We start from the raw sequence: 21,695 nt of genomic DNA on the forward strand, positions 1-21,695 counted from the left end.
AGAGATGGGGTTTCACCGTGTTAGCCAGGATGGTCTTGATCTCCTGAGCTTGTGATCCGCCCACCTTGGCCTCCCAAAGTGCTGGGATTACAGGCATGAGCCACCATGCCCGGCCTTCAAAGGATATTAATGAACATTTCTCAAAAGAAGAAATATGAATAACCAACAGGTTTATGGAAACATACTTAACATCCCCAGTCATCAAGGAAACAGAAGTCAAAACCACCATGGGATATCACCTCACACCTGCTAGAATGGTTATTATCAAAAAGACAAAAAATAAGTGTTGGAGAGGACGTGTAGAAAAGGAAAGCCTTGTATGCTGTTAGTGGGAATGTAAATTGGTACACTAATTTTGAAAAACAGTATGGAGACATCACAAAAAATTCCAAGTGGAATACCATATGATCCAGCCATTGTACTTCTGGGTATATATCCAAAGGAAATGAAATCAGTATCTCAAAGAGATATCTGCACTCACCTGTTTATTGAAGTACTATCCTCAATAGCTAAAATATGCAAAATAATCTAAACATTTGTCAGTAGATGAATGGATAAAAAGTATATATATATTATATATACACAATGGAATATTATTCAGCCTTTAAAAAGGAAATCTTGCCATTTGTGATAACATGCTGAAACTGGAGGACATTATGATAAGTAAAATAAGTCAGACACAGGAAGGCAAATACTGTGTAATCTCACTTATATGTGGTATTTAAAGTAGTCAAACTCAACCAAGTGTGGTGGCTCATGCCTGTCATCCCAGTGAGAGGTGACAATGTGCTAGCAGCCCTCACTCTCAGTGCCTCCTCGGCCTGGGCATCCACTCTGGCAGCACTTGAGGAGCCCTTCAGCCTGCCACGGCACCGTGGGAGCCCCTCTCTGGGCTGGCTGAGGCCAGAGCAGCCTCCCTCTGGGAGGTGCGGAGGAAGAGGCACCAGCGGGAAGCAGGGCGGCGCTCGCAGGCCAGTGGGAGCTCCCGCTGGGGCGGGCTCGGGCTCAGGGGCAGGCCGGCACTGCCAGCCCAGGGCAGTGAGGGGCTTAGCACGGGCCAGCAGCTGTGGAGGTTGCCCCGGGTCCCACAGCAGCACCGGCCCTCCCGCGCTGCTCTCAGATTTTTAGCTGCCTGGCGGGGCAGGGCTCAGGACCTGCAGCCCACCACATCTGAGTACCCCTCCCTCTCCCCCCTCCCCCCTCCCCTCCCCCCCTCCCCTCCCCCCCCTCCCCTCCCACCCCGCACGGCGCTGCCCCCTGCTCAGTGACGCCCGGTCCTATCCACCGCCCAAGGGTTGAGGAGTGCAGGTGCAGCTCAGGACTGGCGGGCAGCTCCACCTACAGCCCAGATGTGGGATCCACTGGGTGAGGCCAGCTGGGCTCCTGAGTCTTGTGGGGACTTGGGGATCTTTTATGTCTAGCTAAGGGATTGTAAACGCACCAATCAGCACTCTGTGTCTAGTTCAGGGTTTGTAAATACATCAATCAGTACTCTGTGTCTAGCTCAAGGTTTGTAAATACACCAACTGGTACTCTGTATTTAGCTAACCTAGTGGGAACTTAGAGAACTTTTATGTCTAGCACTCTGTGTCTAGCTCAAGGATTGTAAACACACCAATCAGCACTCTGTGTCCAGCTCAGGGTTTGTAAATACACCAATCAGTACTCTGTGTCTAGCTCAAGGTTTGTAAATACACCAATTGGTACTCTGTATCTAGCTAATCTAGTGGGGACTTGGAGAACTTTTATGTCTGGCACTCTTGTGTCTAGCTCAAGGATTGTAAATGCACCAATCAGCACTCTGTCAAAACAATCCAATCAGCTCTCTGTAAAGTGGACCAATTAGCTCTCTGTAAAACGGACCAATCAGCAGGATGTGGGTGGGGCCAGATAAGGGAACAAAAGCAGGCTGCTGCCCCAGCCAGTGTCAACCGGGTCCCCTTCCACACTGTGGGAGCTTTGTTCTTTTCCTCTTTGCAATAAATCTTGCTGCTGCTCCCTCTTTGGGTCCAGGCTGCCTTTATGAGCCGTAACACTCACCCGAAGGTCTGCAGCTTCACTCCTGAAGCCAGCCAGACCATGAACCCACCAGAAGGAAGAAGCTCCAGACACATCTGAACATCTGAAGGAACAAACTCCGGATGCACCCAGCTTTAAGAACTGTAACACTCACCGCCAGGGTCCGCGGCTTCATTCTTAAAGTCAATGAGACCAAGAACCCACCAATTACGGACACACCAGCACCTTGGAAAGCCAAGGCAGGAGGATCACATAAGCCCAGAAGTTCACAACCAATCTGGGCAACACAGGGAGTCCCTTTCTCTACAAAAAACCAATTTTTTAGTTATTTGGGCGTGGTGGTGCATGCCTGTGGTACCAGCTACCCAGGAGGCTGGTATGGGAGGATCACTTAAGCCTGGGAGGTCAAGGCTACAGTGAGCTATGATCACACCACTGTACTCCAGCCTGGGTGACATAGCAAGGCCCCATCACCATAAATATATAAGTAAGTAAATAAAATAGTCAAACTAACAGAAGCAAATAGTAAAATGGTGGCTACTAGAAGCTGGAGGGAGGGGGAAATGGAGAATGTTGGTCAAAGGGTACAAAGTTTCAGTTACACAGGATGAGTAAGTTCTGGAGATCTAATGTACAGCCATGTGACTACAGTTAACAATCTGTATTGTATCCTTAAAATGTGCTAAGAAAGTAGATTTTAAGTGTTCTCATTACAAAAAAAAAAATGTGATGAGTGTGTTACCTTGATTGTAACATTTCTCAATGTACACATATATCAAAACATCAAGTTGTATACCTTAAATATGTACAATTTTAGTTGTCAATTATATCTCAATAACGCTGGAAAAATATGTAAACTGTTTGACAAGGACAAAATAAAAATGAAAATGATAACACACATTTTTAAAAAACTGATCAAGAAACAAAGAGAAAAAAAAGACCGGGCATGGTGGCTCATGCCTGTAATCCCAGCACTTTGGGAGGCCAAGACAGGCGGATCACCTGAGGTCAGGAGTTCGAGACCAGCCTGGCCAACATAATGAAACCCCATCTCTACTGAAAATGCAAAAATTAGCCAGGTGTGGTGGCATGTGTCTGTAATCCCAGCTACTTGGGAAGCTGAGGTAGGAGAATCGCTTGAACCTGGGGGTTGTGGGCAGGGTATGGGGGGTGTTGCTGTGAGTTGCTGCACTCCAGCCTGGGCAACAGAGCAAGAATCAGTCTCAATAAATAAATAAATAAATAAATAAATAAATAAATAAATAAAAATAACAAAGAGAAAAAAACACAAATTACCAGTATTAAGAATGGAGAGGCTATATTGCTAAAGATTTTAAAGACATCAAAAGTATAATAAGGTAATATTATATCTTTATGTCAATAAATTTAACGAGTTAGATTAAGTAGACAAATTCTTTAAAAACACAGAATTTAACAAACTGACACAAAAAGCAATAAATTTTTGAATAGCTCTGTTACCACTAAAAAAAGGGAATTGGTTAATACAAACTTACACACAAAGAAAACTTCATGCTCAGGTGACTTCAATAGCATACTATATTAAACTTTAAGAAATAAATAACATGGCTCCTTCAAAAAATAGGAAATATAAGTACACTCTCCCAATTTGGTTTAGGAGGCCATTATGACTCTGATACCAAACCTGACAAAAAATTGCAAGAAAAGAAAATTACAGACACTCAGCCTTCAAGATTATAGACATGAAAATCTTTAACAAAATATCTATAAAAATATAAAATAAATAAATCATCATGACAAAATACAGTTTATCCCAGAAATGTACAATGTGGGTTTAACATTCTAAAAGCAGTCAATGTGCTTTGCCATATTAACATAATGAAAAAGAAAAAAGATATAGATCACGTGAACTGAAGCAGAAAGAAGCATGAAAAAAAAAAATTCAACACCCATTCAGAATAAATAAGGTCTGCAAAGGAACAGAAGGAAACTTTCTCAATCTGATAATGGCTTCTACATAAAACCTACAACTAACCTAACACACTTAAGGTAAAATATTGAATGTTATCTCAGTAAGATTAAGAACAAGGCAAGGATGTCTTATTTCAGCAACTCTATGGAACACTGTACTGAAATCCTAGAGAAAAGTAAATAAATAAAAGATGAAAAGGAAGAAGTGGAATTTACCAGTGAAGCCGAAAAGTAAATAAATAAAAGATGAAAAGGAAGAAGTGGAATTTACCAGTGAAGCCATCTGGGCCCAAAGCTTTCATTGTGGGAAAACTTTAACTATAAATCAATTTTTTCAGGGGACAGGGGAATATATAGGCTATCTATGTTTCCTTGAGTGACTTTGATAGTTAGTGTCTGTCAATGAATTTGTTCTTTTCAACTAAGTCAGGGGTCAGCAAACTTTTTCTGTAAGAAGCCACATAGTAAATATTTCAGGCTTTTCTGGCAATGTGGCCTCCCATAACTACTCAGCCATAGATAAAATGTAAATAGTTGTGTCTGTATTCCAATAAAGCTTTACTCACAAAAGAGATGGCAAGCCAGATTAGGCACACAGGCCAGACTTTACCGACCACTTATTATCTTTTTTTTTTTTTTTTGAGACAAGGTCTCCCTCTGTGGCCCAAACTGGTGGAGAGTGGCACAATCACAGCTCACTGCAGCCTCAACCTCCCAGGCTCAGGCAATCCTCCCACCTCAGCCTCCAGAGTAGCTGGGACCACAGGCATGCACCACCATACCTGGCTAACTTTGGCATTTTGTGTAGAGATGGGGTTTCACCATGTTGCCCAGTTTGGTCTCAAACTCCTGGGCTCAAGCAATCCACCCACCTTGGCCTCCCAAAGTGTTGAGATTACAGGCATGAGCCCCACCATGCCCAGCCCTTAGTATCCTTTTCATGGCTTAGAATCTATAGTGATTTTACCTCTCTGATTCCTGATACTGGAAATGTGTGCCTTTCCCCTAATCAGTTTGTCAACATTTTATCAATTTTATTGATCACTTTTTAAAAACTAGATTTTGGCTTCATTTTCTCTGTTTTCTATTTTCTATTCCATTGATGCTTTGTGCCTCTATTAGATTCTTCCTTTTGTTTACTTTAAGTGTAATTTGCTCCTCTTCCTCTCATTCCTCAATGTGAAAGCTTAGATCATTGATTTGAGACTTTTTTTTTTTTAACTAAAATAAGAGCACTCCACCCGAAGTTCCACACTTTCACCTGCTACTGTAGCCAGCCCACTGCCAAGGAGAAGACTGCGACCTCAGAGCTGGAATGCCCTCAAATCCATCACACTGGGCTCTTCCCCCACAACCCCCAAGAATAGCTGACTGCACTAAGCAACAGCCCGGGAGCCCACAGAACCACCCAATGTCAACTTCCAGAAAGAGGTGTGAGTACCACCCTGGACTGGCTACTGCATGTAAACATCTCACTATTTTCACACTCCACTTTGGAACTAGCCAGGAGCCAGCGCACCCTCCTCTTTCCCAAGGCCTGGGCAGGGAGGCACAGGGGACTCAGCCTGGCTGGAGGAGCCAGACATGGTTTTGCCTGGAAACCCAGGGCCCTTACTTGTTTCTCAGAGGCCCCTCAGCCACTGGAGCCACATCTTAGCCCCCGCCTGTCCTACCCTGTCCGAGGCTGGAGATGGGAGAGGACAGTTTTGTTGAGGATAAACCTCACCCTGTGGAAATAAAAAATAATAATGCTATAAATTTTAGCATAATGCTAAAATTTTAATGTTATGAATTTCCCTGTAAGCACTGCTTTAGATGCATCCCTTGATGTTGATAATGTTTTCATTTTTGTTCAATTCAAAATATTGGTCATTTAATTTATTATTTCTTCTTTGATCCATGGGTTATACAAAAACTGTTAATTTTCAAATACTTGGGGATTTTTCCAGGTATTATTTTATTAATGATGTCTAGTTTAATTCTATTTTTGTCAAATATACTTTGCATGATTTCAATCCTTTTAAATGTATTAAAACTTGTTTTATGGCCAGAATATGTGCTATCTTGGTAAAAGCCTGTGTGCACTGGAAAAGAATGTACACTATTAATTTGTTGGATTAAATGCTATATTAATGTCAATTAAACAGTTTAACTGATATGCTGCTCAAAGCTGCTATATCACCACAGATTTTCTGTTAATTACGTGGGATGGGGGTGTTAAAACCTCCAATTATAATTTTGGATCTGTCTTTTTCTCTCAAGTTCTCTTAGATTTTGCTTTATGTATATTGAAGCTGTGTTATTAGAGGCAAACACATGTTCTCCTGATTATCTGACCCTTTTATCCTTATAAAATTGTCACTCCTTATCCCTTATAAAATTGTCACTCTAGAGCAAGGCTTAGTAATATTTCTTGTTCTGAAATCTACTTTGTCTAATTAAGACAGGCACTCCAACTCTCTTTGCATGGTATAGATTTTTCTATTATCTCAGTGTGTATTTTTGTTGTTGTTGCTGTTGTTTGTTTGTTTTAGATAGCATACACTTGGACCTTTTTAAAAATCTAATCTGATAACCCCTTTTAATTGGAGAATTTTGGCCATTTAGATAATGTGATTATCATTTTAGGTGAGTTTATATCTACTACCTTGCTTTTTATCTTCTGTATGTTCCATTTATTTTCTGTTCATTTTTCTTTCTTCTTATCTTTTTTTAAACAGAGTATCTTTCATGATTCTACTTTATCTTCACTATTGCTTATTATTTATCTTTCCCTTTCTTTATTTATTCCCTCTCTCCTCCTTCCTTCCCTTTCCTTCATTTTTCTTTCTTTTCTCCCTTCCTTCCTTCTTTTCTTTCTTTCTGTTATGATTGCTCTAGGTTCTCCATTGTACATCTTTAATCACATTCTGCTGTCAAATAATACTATACTACTTCATGTATATGAAGTGAACGTTACAATAGTATACCTTCTCCCTTTCCCTGGCCGTTTTCATACATTTTACTTCTATTGTTATAAATTGCAAAATAAATAATTTTTCTTCTTTTGTTTGTTGAGACAAGGTTCAGCTCTGTTGGCCAGGCTGGAGTGCAGAAAATACATGGAACCATTGTTCCATATATTGAGCCTTGAACTGCTAGGCTCAAGAAATTCTCCTATCTCAGCGTTCAAGTAGCTAAGACTGCAAGCGCGCACTACCATGCCTGGCTAATTTTTTAATTTTTTGTAGAGACGGAGTCTTGCTATGTTGCCAGGGCTGGTCTCAAACTCCTGGGCTCAAGTGATCCTCCTGCCTCAGCCTCCCAAAGTGCTAGGATTACAGGTGTCAGTCATGTGGTTCAGCCTAGTTATTACTTTTTCAGAGATATCTTTAAAAATTTGAACAGGCGTACGCATGTTCTCACTCACAGGTGGGAAATGAACAATGAGAACACTTGGACACAGGAAGGGGAACATCACACACCAGGGCCTGTCGTGGGGTGGGGGGAGTGGGGAGGAACAGCATTAGGAGAAATATCTAATGTAAATGATGAGTTGATGGGTGCAGCACACCAACATGGCACATGTATACATATGTAACAAACCTGCACATTGTGCACATGTACCCTAGAACTTAAAGTATAATAAAAAAATTTTTGAACAGGTGTATTTTACACTAAATACACATATTTAACATTTCTAAATGTTCTACATTACCTTGTATAAACCTAACTTTTCCCTTGGTGCTATTTTCCTTCATGCAGAAGAAATTCCTTTAAAATCGGCCGGGTGCAGTGGCTCACATCTGTAATCCCAGCACTTCGGGAGGCCGAGACGGGCGGATCACGAGGTCAGGAGCTCAAGACCATCCTGGCCAACACAGTGAAACCCTGTCTCTACTAAAAATACAAAAATTAGCTGGGCATGGTGGCACGTGCCTGTAATCCCAGCTACTCGGGAGACTGAGGCAGGAAAATTGCTTGAACCGGGACCCGGGTGGCAGAGGTTGCAGTGAGCCGAGATCACGCCACTGCACTCCAGCCTGAGCTGGAGCAAGACTCCGTCTCAAAAAAAAGGAAAAAATCCTTTAATATATCTCTTAGTGGTCTGTTTGCAATGAATTCTCTCAGCATGTGTTCATGTGAAAAAACTTGAGTTTGCCTTCATTTCTGAAAGGTATTTTTGAATGCATGGAACGCTACGTTGACAGGGTTTTCCATACTCACCCCGGTGTTTTAAATATATCTAACTTTTTCCAGCTTGCATAGCTTCTGATGCAAAGAAACTATGCCATTGTGTATTTTTTCTCTGGCTGCTTTTAAGATGTTCTCTTTATCATTGACTTTCAGTAGCTTAATAATGTAGCTTGGTATATATATAATTTTTCATGTTTCCTCTGCCTAATATCTATTGAGCATCTTTGATCTATAAGTTTTTCGTTTTCATCTCATTTGGAAAAAATTGGGCCAAATCTGTCCTCTTTCTGAAACCCTAATTATACATGTTAGATTGATGGACATAGTACCACAGGTCACTGAGGTTCTGATCTTTTCAGGGTTGGGAGAGGTATCTTCTTTTTCCCCTGTGTGTTTACTTTGTTTGTTTCCTTTACTTTTTTTTGGTGGGGGGGAGGGGGGTGGTGGAGACAGGGTCTGGCTCTGTCGCCCAGGCTGGAGTGCAGTGGTGTGATTTCGGTTCACTGCAACCTCCGCCTCCTGGGCTCAAGCTATCCTCCCACCTCAGCCCCCTGAGTAGCTGGGACTACAGGTGTTCAACACCACGCCCAGCTAATTTGAGTATTTTCTTTTGGTAGAGATGGGGTTTTGCCACGTTGCCCAGGCTGATCTTGAACTCCTGGGCTCAAGTGATCCATTCACCTCAGCCTCCCAAAGTTCTGGGATTACAGGTGTGAGCCACCACTCCTGGCCTCCATGTGTTTATTTTGGATATTTTCTGATAATATGTTTTCAGGTGAGCTAATCTTTCCTTCGGCAGTTTCTAATCATTGTTGATCCCATCTATTATATATTCATCTTATCATTTAAGATATTATACTTCTCATTTCTAGTATCATTTTTCTCTTCACCGTGTTCAATTTTCCTCTATTCTCTGAACATATGGAGTGTATTTATAATACCTGATCTATCATCCTTGCTGATAATTCTATCAGCTTTGTCATTTCTGGGTCTCTTTCTATTAATTTTTTTTCTCCTTATAATGGATCACATTTACCTCCTTCTTAGCAAGCCTGGCAAGAGATGGGGTCTCACTCTGTTGCATGGGTTGGAGTGCAATGGCAGGATCATAGCTCACTGTAACCTCCACCTCGCTGGCCTCCAACAATTCTCCCACCTCATCCTCCTGAGTAGTTGGGACTACAGGTGCATACCACCATGCACGGCTAATTTTTACATTTTTTGTAGAGATGGGGTCTTCCTATGTTACCCAGGTTGGTCTCAAACTCTTGGCCTCATGTGATCCTCCCACTTTGGACACTCAGTGTGCTGGGATTACAGACGAGAGCCACCACACCTGGCCTGTGTGACAATTTTTACCTGGATGCCAGACAGCAGAGTGCCAGATATTGTTGTGTTATTTTAAAAATTGCTGCCGGGGGCGGTAGCTCACGCCTGTATTCTCAGTTTGGGAGGCCGAGGTGGACGGATCACCTGAGGTCAGGAGTTCAAGACCAGCCTGGCCAACATGGTGAAACTGTGTCTCTACTAAAAAAAAAAAAAAAAAAAAAACCCATCAGCCAAGCATGGTGGTGGGTGCCTGTAACCCCAGTTACTCAGGAGGCTGAGGCAGGACAGTCACTTGAACCTACGAGACAGAGGTTTCAGTGAGCTGAGATCACACCATTGCACTCCAGTCTGGGCAACAAGAGTGAAACTCCATCTCCAAAACTAAATAAATAAATAAATAAATAAATAAATAAATAAATAAATAAAAATTGCCATCTTTTTTTATGGGACACAGTTACCTGTTATCAGTTTGATCCTTTTGAGGCCTGCTTTTTATCTAGAACTGTGAAGAATCAGAGGTTTTATGCTACTTCTGAGCAAACACGTTAACCTACCAAGTTTCACAAATATTAGCTAAAGACACAAAACTCCTGGCTCAAAGGCAAAGGACATTACTATTTACAGTGTGGCAAGGAACATGAGATTCCTGTTTGCATTGGTTTTTCTTGCCTCCCAAGTCTCAAAGCAGCAATGTGGAAAAGGCCAGATGGATGCTGTGCAACCAGTGGGTCTGCATCACAGCTTGAGCAGTTTAATGTCTGTGAACCTCCGTTTCCTTAGGTAAAATGGAAATAATGATGAAACCTAACTTGCTGAGTTGGTACAGGAATGAAAGGAGATGACACTTTTGGTATCTTTCATAATTAGGGTAGAAATTTTCTTTTTCTCATCTTTGCCATCTCCTACACCTTGTCCCCTCAAATAACCTAACTATCACAAAACATTGAGTGAGTCAAATGAAGGGAGACCTTAGGGAATCTCCCTTGAGCTTAGGGAATCTGAATTTTTATAATGTGCTACAAGCAGTACTATATTTTGTCCCAGAAGGACACATGACCTTCATTACACTGGACAATAAACAAATCTGTCCTTGTTCCCAGAAGGAGACAGTATTTCTGTATTCTAAGGCTGTTCATTATTCCAATATCCTTGAAAAGACCGTCTGGAACAAAAGGTGAGTTAGTGCCTCTGCTTGCAAGACATGTAAAAATGTAAGCAATCCATGGACCCATGCTTCCTACCATATTAAAGCTTTACCAGGGCTTTATACAAGTCTAGAACTAATTTGAACACACAAGGGAGTGAAAAGTCTTCTCAGAACTTTACTGAAAAATCCCATATACTGAGAACATCTTTCCACTCTGGCAGGTGAAAACACTATTCGTAGCCCTGTGTGAGATCTAGGAGTTGTTCTGCCTACTGCTTTGAAGTGGTTCAGCTCAGAACTCAACCAAAGGCTTGAGAGGATTCCTCTGTAGTTATCTAGAGCTCACTCTTTGTGCATCTCTCTTTTCTCTGGTACTCTGACCCACAAATCTGAGCTGCCTTAGTCTTCTCAAACTCCACACTCTCTCCCCCTCTGAAGCTCAGTGAAACTTCCAGGCTCTGTTTGGGTTCCCCCTTCCTGCACTGCACCTTGGATAGTCTCCCCACGCATTAAGCAGTGGGAATTGTGGGGTTCGCCTAACTTATTGCCCTCCTCTCAGGAATCGCTGTCTTGTGTTATCTGTTGTCCAGTATCAAAAAGCCATTGTTCCATATGTTTTCCCAGTCTGCCAGTTGTTTAAGATAGAAGAATAAATCCAGTCCCAGTTATACCATCATGACTAGAATCCAGAAGTCTGAAAATAGATATTAAACTAGCAGATAAATTTATTGTCTCTATATAAAATCCTAACAAATCCAAAAAGCAACTTCCAGAATAAGTAGCAAGGTAACAGAATACAGTTACAAATACAAAAACCAATTGTGTTTCTACATACTACCAGTAAACATTCATGAAATAAATTTTTCATGATAACCTCATTTATAAAAGCATCAAAAAATAAGGTACTTCAGGACAAATGTAACAAAAGACATGTAAGTCCTCTACACTGAAAACTGTTAAAACACTGCTGAAAAAAATTAAGGCTTACATAAATAGAGTTGTACCCTATTTGTCATAGCCCGAGGGGTTCTTCTTGCCTGCCACCCTGAAAAAAACAATGAGAATAGCAGGTGTTGCAGCAAAGAGTTTAATAATTGCAGGGCCAGCCAAGTGAGGAGAACGACAGACACTTTTCAAACCTATCCCCACAAGAGTTCAGAGGTTTGGGTTTTTTAACTACTACTTTGGCAGGCAGGGGGCTGGAGAACTGAAACAACTGATTGGCTGGGGATGAAACTGCAGGGGTGTCTAAAACTGTACTCACGCAGGCAAGTCATTTCCTGGGAAGGGGTCTCAGGACCAGGTGGCACCTCTTGGTATCCTGAAATGCTAAATCTGAAAAATGTCTCAAAGACCAGTTCTTTAGGTTTTACAATAGTAATATTACCTACAGGAGTAGTTGGAGAAGCTCTAAATCCTGCGACCCCAGATACATGACTCTGGGGCAGTAAGCAACTTATACAACAAAAACAAGCTAAGCAGTGGCGGGTCATCGTTCAACTATGCCTATTCTTTAGCAAAGTTCAAGCCCCTACCATAATTTTAACTTTGTCTTATGAATGTGGCTTTAACTGTAAACTAAATTCCTCTTACAGTTATCTTGGCCCCCACATTAGAATGAACAAAAAAACAATGTAACCGGAGAGGTTAGAAGCAAGATGGAGTCAACCATATTAGACTTCTCTCATTACTTATGGTTCTGCAAAGGTGGTTTCACATTCATGAATTATAAGACTCAACATAAAGATGTCAATTTTCCCCAAATTTATCTACAGATTCATATCAACCCCAATTGTAACCCCAGCAGGATTTTTTTCTTTCTTTCTTTCTTTTTTTTTTTTTTTTTTTTTTTTTTTTTTGATACAGGGTATCACTCTGTTGCCCAGGCTGGAGACCACAGTTCTCTGAAGCCTTGACCTGGGCTCAAGCGATCCTCCCACTTTAGCCTCTCAGGTAGCTGGGACCATAGGCACATGCCATCACACTCAGCTAATTTTTAGGTTTTTTTGTAGAGACAGAGTCTCACCATGTTGCCCAAGCTGGTTTGAACTCCTGAGCCCAAGTGATCCTCCCATCTCAACCTCCCAAAGCGCTGAGATTACATGTGTGAGCCACTATGCCTTGCCCAGCAGGATTTTCTAACAGAAATTAACAGGTTGCTTCTCAAGTGTATATGGAAATGCAAAGGACCTAGAATAGCCAAAACAATCTTGAAAAGACAAGAAAGACTTATACCTTTCTTCAAGACTTAATATAAAACTAGAAGAATCAGGAGTGTGTTATTAGCATAATAATAAAGATATCAATTAAACAGAATTAAGTCCAGAAATAGAACTACATTTATACATTCAATTGATTCTCAACAAAGCTCTGAAGCAATTAAGGGAGGAAAAATAGTCAAATAATGTTATAGGAAGTCATTATATATCCATATGGGGGAAAAAAGGAACCTCAGTCCTACCTCAACCATATACAAAAACTAATTCAAAATAGATCATAGGCCAGGCACACTGGTTCATGCTTGTAATCCCAACACTTTGGGAGGCCATGTTGGGAGAATTGCTTGAGGCCAGGAGTTTGAGACCAGCCTGGGCACTATAGCAAAAACAGCCTGTCTCTAAAAATTTTTTAAAATAAATTACAGACATAAACATAAAACTATAAGGCTTCTTAGAAGAAAATACAGATAGAACCCAAATGCCCATCAAAAGAGGAATGAATAAGATGAGAAATACAATAGTTCACCACCCTTATCTGCAGTTTTGCTTTCTACAACTTCAGTTACCAGTGGTCAGCCAAGGTCTGAAAATACCAGATGAAAAATTTCAGAAATAAACTACTTATAAGTTTTAAATTGCATGTTCTGAGTACTGTGATAAAATCTTGCACTGTCCTGCTCCATCTTACCTGGGACATGAATCACCCCTTCGTCCAGTGGAAACACGCTGTGGACACTCCCTGCCCATTAGCGTCCCTCTCAGTTATCAGATTGACTGCCACAGTATAGCAGTGCAAGTAACTCTTATTGTACTAAATAATGTCTACAAAGTGCAAGAGTAGTAATGCTGGCTATGCAGACATGCCAAAGAGAAGTGTAAAGTGCTTCCTTTAAATAAAAAGGTGAAGGTTCTTAACTTACTAAAAAAGATATATATATATATATATATATATTCTATGGTAAGAATAAATCCTCTATCTGTTAAATTGTGAAGAAGGGAAAAGAAACATGTGCTAGTTTTGCTGTTGCAACTCAAACTGCAAAAGTTACTGCCATGGGCCATGATAAGTGCTTAGTTAAGATGGAAAAGGCATTAAATTTGTGGGTGGAAGATATGAACAGAAACATATTCTCATTGAAGGCAACTGGGTTAGATGCTGTCCACACCAGGGGCCTTGGAACATGTCCCCTGAGGAGAAGGGAGGGCTATTGTATTCATAAAATGTAATACTACCCCACCAAAACACAAAACAAAACCTACTACTGATACATACAATTTCACAGATACTACAGTGAAAGAAATCAAACAAATGCAAAAGGAACATGTTATTGACACAGGATTTTTTGGTGTTGCTCCACAGAGACCTTCATGGCTGGGGGTCCCCTGCTCAAGATCAAGATTCACTCGTATTCACAATAGCAAAGACTTGGAATCAACCCAAATGTCCATCAGTGACAGACTGGATTAAGAAAATGTGGCACATATACACCATGGAATACTATGCAGCCATAAAAAAGGATGAGTTCGTGTCCTTTGTAGGGACATGGATGCAGCTGGAAACCATCATTCTCAACAAACTATTGCAAGAACAGAAAACCAAATACCGCATGTTCTCACTCATAGGTGGGAACTGAACAATGAGATCACTTGGACACAGGAAGGCAAACATCACACACCGGGTCCTATTGTGGGGAGGCAGGAGGGGGGAGGGATAGCATTAGGAGATATACCTAATGTAAAAGACGAGTTAATGGGTGCAGCACACCAACATGGCACATGTATACATACGTAACATGTACCCTAGAACTTAAAGTATAATAAAAAAAAAAAATTCACTCGTGACCACTGGGCTGACTCCACCCACTGGGCTTGGCAGGCTGTGCTTGGTTCTTGGCTAGCGCTACTGGCCTAGATCTCACACCTACCAAGGGCAAGCCAGGCACGCTAGCTGCTACAGCAGGGCATCACCTCCAGGCACCAGCTTCATGTGAAGCTGTGGCTGGATCAGGTATACTGCAAGCAGCTTCTACCTTGGGCACTGGCGTATGAACGAAGGGAACGCAGTGGCGCCCAAAAAACTCAGAGACACCAGCAACTGTGGAACCTCAAAGGCCAGGTGCAGTGGCTCATGCCTGAAATCCCCACACTTTGGGAGCCTGAGGTGGGAGAATCACTTGAGGTCAGGAGTTCAAGACCAGCTGGGCCAACATGGCGAAACCCTGTCTCTACTAAAAATACAAAAAATTAGCCAGATGTGGTGGCAGGAACCTGTAATCTCAGTTACTCAGGAGGCTGAGGCAGGGGAATCACTTGAACCTGGGAGGCAGAGGTTGCAGTGAGCCACGATCACACCACTGCACTCCAGCCTGGGTGATACAGTGAGACTCTGTCTCAAAATAAAAAGAAAAAAAAATGTGGTGGGGGGTGTCACAGCATGTTACAGCTCTGGCTCGGGGAATCCCAAGGTCTGCACCCCACAGGAGTCTCAGTTCATTTGTGTGTTACAGTTCATTCATTCCTGCCGTCCACAAGCTTTGCTGAACGGGGGCACGTCCCAGCTTGTTCAGTCCCACCAGCCTGAGGCTCCTGGGCTGGCCTGGCCCCACCACCACTTCCCATAACGTGGGGTGGCCACCTGGTGCCAGGAATGGGCAGGAGGGCTACAGCTTTGCAGCTTCTTTTGCACCCACTGTTCGAAAGGTCCTTGAGTTCTTGTCCTGCGTTCAAGAAGAATGAGGTTACAGTGACAACTGCAGAGTGACCAAGGCAGAGAGGACGTTTATTGGGCAACAGAAGAGCTCTCAGCAGAGAGGGGACCCAAAGGTGGGTAGTCCCACTGTGTAGCAGAGTCTGGGAGTTTTTATGGGCTCAGAATAGGGGAGTGTGTGCTGATTGGTCCATAGGCAGCCTGGAAAAAGCACCATTTGACTGGCTAAAAGGCATTGCGGGAGTTCTCACTTGGGTCTTGGATTCTACCCAGAACTGGCAGGTGAGTTTTCAGGTTTCAGGCTGTCTTTGACTCGAAGGTTGGTTTTCACCAGGGACCCACCCAAATCTGCCTAGGAATTTGTCTGCTTCCCACCACTATCAGTATCTGTTCATTTATACTAAGTTCTAAAATAGGCAAAATTAATCTATAATTTAAAAAAAAAAAAAAAGAAAACTTCAAAAGACCAGGCTTGGTGGCTCATGCCTGTAATCTCAGCACTTCGGGAGGCTGAGATGGAAAGATTACTTGAACCCAGGAACTCAAGACCAGCTTGGGCAAAATAAGGAAACCTCATCTCTACAAAAAATAAAAAAAATTAACCTAGCATGGTGGCACACTCCTGTGGTCCCAGCTACTCCACAGGCCAACTGGGAGGATCATTTGAGCCTGGGTGGTCGAGGCTGTAGTGAGCCATGTTTGCACCATCGCACTCCAGCCTGAGTGATAGAGACTCTAGCTCAAAAAAAAAAAAAAAAAAAAAAAAAAAAAAAAAAATCAGAGCAATAGTTGCCTCTAGGACAAGGAGAAAATGACTGAAAAGGAGCATGAGGAAATTTTCTTGGATGATGAAAATCTTCTAAATTTTTTTATTACAGAGGGGTAACAGTTATGATGCATTTGTAGAAATTAATTGAATTGTATCCTTAAGAGTTGTACATTTCATGATTTATATATTTTGCCTTAACAAGAGAAAACAGAACTTTAAACAAATATGGAACTCTTACTAGTAGGCTTGCTTCACACATCGTATAGTTAAAAAACCACTTATCAGTTAAAAAATCACTTCCTGTGTTTTCTTATACGTGAATAAATGTATACATACAATGAATATAGTGGGAACTTGGTTCACTCTTGGAAATATACAATTTCCTAGCTCTGTCTACTGACACTGAAGCAGTGACACACAAGTAGCAACAAACACAACTCATAATCACATCTTGGTTTCTCAATACCATTTTCCACTAAAAGAACCAGGACCCCTCGGTGAAATGACTGATTCTAGGATAAGGGTAAGAGAACTATAAAACTTTTCTAAAATATACATTTGAGGCATACAAGATATTTTGATTGATATACATATACATAGTGAAGTGATTACTACAGTCACGCAAAGTAACATATTCATCATCTCATGTAGTTTCCTTTATTTATTTATTTTTGGTGGTAAGAGTACCTAAAATCTACTCTCCTGGCAAAGTACCAGTATACAACACAATATTAACTACAGTCCTCATGTTACACATTAGAATCTAACTGCAACTTTGTACCTTTTGACCTATATCTTCCCATTTCCCCTACCCCGCCCCGGTAACCATCCTCTTACTCTGTTTCTATGGTGATTTTTGTTTTTAAGACTCTACATACAACAGATATTATATCGTATTTTTCTTTCTGCGTGTGGCTTATTTCACTCCGCATGATGTCCTCCAGGTCCGTTCATGCTGAATGCTACAAGATAAACATGGAACATCTTATGTGTCTGAAAGTAAAGAATTCCTCAAAAAATGATATGGACATGTCAAAAGCATAAAGGAGCCACCATTAAAAGATTCCCACTGGCTGCTCAACAGAGGCCCACACCCTCCAGCAACTTCTCAGCCTCATCAGTGGGTGGGCTGCATGTTCCTGTGGTAGGAAACACACCCTTGCCTCAGAGATCTGAATCTCTAATCTTGCAGTTGGGGAAGGGAGCATTTCCTTTAACTTAAGTAACTCCTTTATTAACTCTTCTTCATCCCTAGAAATAACAGCTCCTTTTTGTAGCTGATTCTTCTGTATCATAGAGTCCTCTTTTAGTAACTGATCATCTTTTACTAGAAAACAATTCTTTAAATTTTTCCTGTTAAAATCACGAATATGATATCTGTTTCTGAATGGACCCTGATTGATATAAAAATGTATTACTTCTCTTGCATTTCTATCCAAAAAAAATGCACACTTAAATATAATCATTAAGAAATGATAGTGGCAGGAGGCAGACAAAAGGCTAGGCAGATTCCCAGTGAAACCCCATCTCCAAGCTGAAGACAGTTTAAGGCCTGAAAGCCAAGCTACAAGTCAAATCCATGGACCGGATTAAGAACCTGTCTTCCCATTTGGCACGTTTTTCTCTGATTGATCCCCACCTTTCACCCATTTTACATAGACCTACCCTTTCCTAATTGGTTTTCTACACTGTTGTGCCCACCTTTGAGTGGTGTCTTCACTTTAACTTTTTTTGCATACTCACAAACCAGCACACACTTCCCATTCTGAATCCATAAAAGCCCAGATCCAGCCACAATGGGTGAGAAACCACCTGACTGCAGGGGTGGGGGACCACCTCCACCTACAGCATCCCCTCTCCACTGAGAGCTGTTCCATTGCTCAATAAAATTCTTCTCCATCCTTCTCATCCTTCAAATTGTCAGCATATCCTCATTCTTCTTGGATGTGGGACAAGAGTTCAGGAACCACCGAACGCAGGTACAAACTGTAACACAGGCAGTGGGTCAAGTGAGGCCTGGGGGTGGGGGGTGGTGTCACTAGCTATGGAGGGGTCCTTGGTTGGCAAAGTGACCGAGAAAAGTCCTACATCAGATATATCAGACAAAACCAAAATGAAAGACATTCTACAAAACAAGTAGCCAGTACCTATCAAAATTTCAAAGTCAAGTAAGATCAGTGACAACTAATTACAATGTGTGACTCTGGCTTGGCTCCTGTGATTGTTGGGAAATGGGAAGTAATTATACAGAGCATCTATTTAAACACGTGATAAAATATTGAATACAGACTATAGATTTGATAATATTGTATTAATACTGTAGTTCCTGATTTTGATAAGAGGATGTCCTTGCTTCTAGGAAATACACACTGACATATTTAGTGGTAATGGAAGTTTACTCTCCACTTGTTCAAAATAAACTAATGTATATGGAGGGGAAAGAGATGAATTTACGTAAAGCTTGTAGCAGAGTTCTTTGTACTATCCTTTCATCTTCTCTATAAATGATAAATTATATTAAAATTGAAAGTTACCAAAAATTATATTTAGTCCTTGAAATATGGTAAACATGATCATTTTGAACAGAATCTGAGCCGGGCTCAGTGGCTCACACCTGTAATCCCAGCACTTTGGGAGGCTGAGGAAGGCAGATTGTTTGAGTTTAGGAGTTCAAGACAAGCCTGGGTAAAAATGTGAGACCCAGTCTCTACAAAAAATACAAAAATTAGCTGGGCATGGTGGCTTGCACCTGTGGTCCCAGCTACATGGGAAGCTGAGGTTCTAGGACCAATAGTTACCTTCCTTTCTATGATTATACGGAACAGGAGGCATCCTTCCCATTTGATTCAGGACAACAATCCTAAAACTTCTTTCTAAACAAAGTGAACAATTTACCTTGTGTGGGAGAAGGCAGTGTGGGTGTAGGTTTATTGTGGGGAGTGTGCTGGTTAATAATGAGGCTAGAAAGGAGGCAGGCCAGAAATGCAAACAACAACAACAACAAAAAAACCCTGCTCATTTCAATTTTTGTCCCAGCAAGAACCTTGAGCTCAGTTCCCAGGGATGAGAATTCTAACACAGAAAGCACCCAGAAAGGGCGCTGAGGTCTGAGAAGCAAGGAAGTGACCCAGGTTGTTTGCCTGTGGTTGGAAAGGGAAACTACCCCTGCTTCCACTCTGACAGCAGACAAGTTAGTCAACCTACTCAACTGCATTTCTGGCCCATTCCCCATTTCTAACATGAACACTTTCTCCCCTCCAGCCCAATGCTACTCTAGGCAGTCACCAAGAGGCAAGATTTCTGAAATCAAAACTTGAATTAACCAACAAAGGAACATCAGTTCTAGAATGGATTGTAACAGGGATTTTTGTCTTTCTTCTCTGCTGTATCCCCAAGACCTATATTATATATTATGTAGTTTTGGCACATAGTAATTGCGCAGTAAAGCTGTGTTGAGTTACTTGATAAAAGCGAGTCTGTAGAAATAACTTATATGCTCAACATTAATGTCATTGGTTAAGTAGCAATGCATAGAACTAAATATTATGCTATTAAAAAGTTTATTTGTGAAGTTAAGGATATGGAAAAATATTTGATACATACATATATTTTTGAGATAGGTTCTCACTCTTTCACCAAGGCTGGAGGGTAGTGGCAGGATCAAAGCTCACTGCAGCCTCCAACTCCCAGGCTCAAGCAATCTTCCAGCCTCAGGCTCCCAAGCAGCTGGGACTACAGCTGTGCACCATCACATCCAGCTAATTTTTTTTTTTTAAGAGAAGGGGTCTCGCTATGTTGCCTAGGCTAGTCTTGAATTCCTGACCTAAAGTGATCCTCCTGCCTCGGAATCCCAAAGTGCTGGGATTACGGGCATGAGCCACAGTGTGGGACTGATACATTAAATTTTTGAAAAAAGGAAACAACATATATTCATGAAGGAAATACACACCCTCCTGGTGAGTTTATGTGTTTTTGTTTTATTGTTTTCTGTGTTATCTGATCACAAATTACTTTTATTTTCAGAAAGAAAAAAATATTTCAATTTTATTTATTGGGGCAACATCCAACCCAGATATAATTACTACCTAGCCTGAACTGAATGTGTTACTAACAAACGAAGAAATGCAGAATGGCATACAGTAGGTACAGCGTAGTGCTTGAAAGCATTGATTATGGAGACTATTTAAATACTGGCTCGATAACTTAATAGCTGTGGGACCCACGGTGTTACTTAGCTTCTATCTGCTTTAATTTACTCATCTGTAAACTTGGGATAACATACTTCCTCATAAGGTTGGTGTGAAGACCAAGTGAATTAACTATCGCTTAAAGCACTTACAAAAGTGCCGTGCACCACCGAGATATGCATCCGTTCTCTTTTATTATTATTAGACTCAAAACACTGTAGTAGTTCTAATGAGAGGGGTAAGAATAAAAAATCCAGGCATCTGCGTAGAGCCACACATAAAAGCAACGTAAGAGTGGAAGCGGAATGAAAACATGCTAAAGCCAGCTACAAGCCACAAGCGGGGGTCCACAGGAAGAAATGGTTAATTCTGAAGAGAGTGAATGCAGGAAGTTACAGGAGAAATAACGTTTGAACAGAGTTTAAGAACGAGCAGGACTTCAACAAGTGGCTAGTAAGACACAAGGAACCTGCTAAAGATCTTAGCAAAGGCACAAAGATTACCATCGTGTTGCTCGTTTCTTCCTACTTTGCAGAAGTAACCTCTGGCGAACAGAGGTGGTTGCAGAGCATGCTTATCAAGTAAAATACCACGAGGCAGTAAGCAACGACAGAGGTAACAGTAACAATAATAATTCACCCCAAGGTACTCAACTGGGAAAAGGAAATACATAGGAGTGATGTCGTTAAGAAAGCCAGGACGCACATGGCCCCGTCGCTGCACTACTCTCGTCTAGGAGTCGACAGTGGAGTCTAGATTTGAAGTTTGCACGCGGCGGAACAGCGTCCCTCTCAGGCGGCGAACGGTCTAGGAAAGCGCTCGGAGGAGACCTAGCGTGAGAACTACAACTCCCGCCGAGCCCGAGGGCGAGCTGCCTGCGTAACTTCCGCTTCCGCCACCTGCCCCTCGCACTTTCTTCACTCGGACCCTACCCGGGAGCGGTCCGGCGCGTGACCCCGCGTGACCGGGGCGCGCAAGCCGAGAGGCCCTGGAAGCGGGACTTTGGGACCCCATTGGAAGAAAGGCAACCAGAAAAGGCGAAACTAGACAACCTCGATAGTGATTGGAGCTGATGGAACGAGGGCGGAGCTAAAATCCCAGGGAGACCGGGAAGGGGAAAGGGGCGAAATTGTTCTTTGGTCACATGCTGCGGGGTCTGGTGGGAGGAGCGGTTGCCCAGCGGCCTCTTGGC

The sequence above is a fragment of the Macaca mulatta genome, chromosome 11 (genome assembly GCF_049350105.2).
Source record: "Macaca mulatta isolate MMU2019108-1 chromosome 11, T2T-MMU8v2.0, whole genome shotgun sequence".
In the NCBI taxonomy this organism is placed as follows: Eukaryota; Metazoa; Chordata; class Mammalia; order Primates; family Cercopithecidae; genus Macaca; species Macaca mulatta.